General features: G+C 37.8%; 1 non-coding gene across 1 annotated transcript; it reads right to left on the reverse strand.

Annotated features, from left to right (window-relative positions):
• Positions 1 to 372: 372 nt before the first annotated feature.
• LOC120253437 lies at positions 373 to 479 on the reverse strand. The gene has a single exon (XR_005534260.1). It is a non-coding gene; the product is annotated as a small nucleolar RNA R71 (small nucleolar RNA).
• Positions 480 to 725: the final 246 nt, after the last annotated feature.

Consider the following 725-nt stretch of genomic DNA (forward strand, 5'->3'; position numbering starts at 1 on the left):
TGCCTTTGTGCCCTTCCAACTAGTGAATTGGCTTGAATCTTCTTGGAAGTTGGCACACATCTCCACGTTTATAAACTCCTCTCGTGTCTTGGTCCTTGAATTGAACAAGAACTCCCAACATTATGTCTTTATAGCCCATCTTTGCTTCTTTTTTACTCTTCAAGGCATTCACAACCTATATGCATAAAAGAACACCAAATACACAATATGAGACATAAACCATAGTAAAAATGATGCTCAATGCATGTAAAACATATATAAAAATATGTCTACTCAAGCATTTATCACTCATTACCTAGAGCATCAATCACTACATGGGAGGAGATGGTAGAAGCTTTTCTAGCCCGTTATTTCCCTCTCGGAAAATCAGCAAAGCTCAGGAATGAGATCTCATCCTTTGTGCAGTTGGAATTGGAGTCTTTATTTGAGACATGGGAAAGGTTCAAGGAACTCCTGTGAAAGTGTCCGCAACACGGATTCCCGGAGTGGATGATTGTTCAAACCTTCTACAATGGTTTGAACCCGAGTACAAGGCAACTCTTGGATGCATGATAAACGCCTAAATGAACGTATTTTATATGTATTGATCTTGTATTAATTGTGTATATTTCAATGATTTGATGCCTGTTTAAGTATAATTTGGTTATTTCGGTGTTGCAAATCTTAAAAGAGCCAAACGAAGCTCAAAAATGCAAATTGGATGAATTCGACACCAAAAACGGCAT

This window comes from Dioscorea cayenensis, unplaced genomic scaffold (assembly GCF_009730915.1).
Source record: "Dioscorea cayenensis subsp. rotundata cultivar TDr96_F1 unplaced genomic scaffold, TDr96_F1_v2_PseudoChromosome.rev07_lg8_w22 25.fasta BLBR01000077.1, whole genome shotgun sequence".
Classification (NCBI taxonomy): domain Eukaryota; kingdom Viridiplantae; phylum Streptophyta; class Magnoliopsida; order Dioscoreales; family Dioscoreaceae; genus Dioscorea; species Dioscorea cayenensis.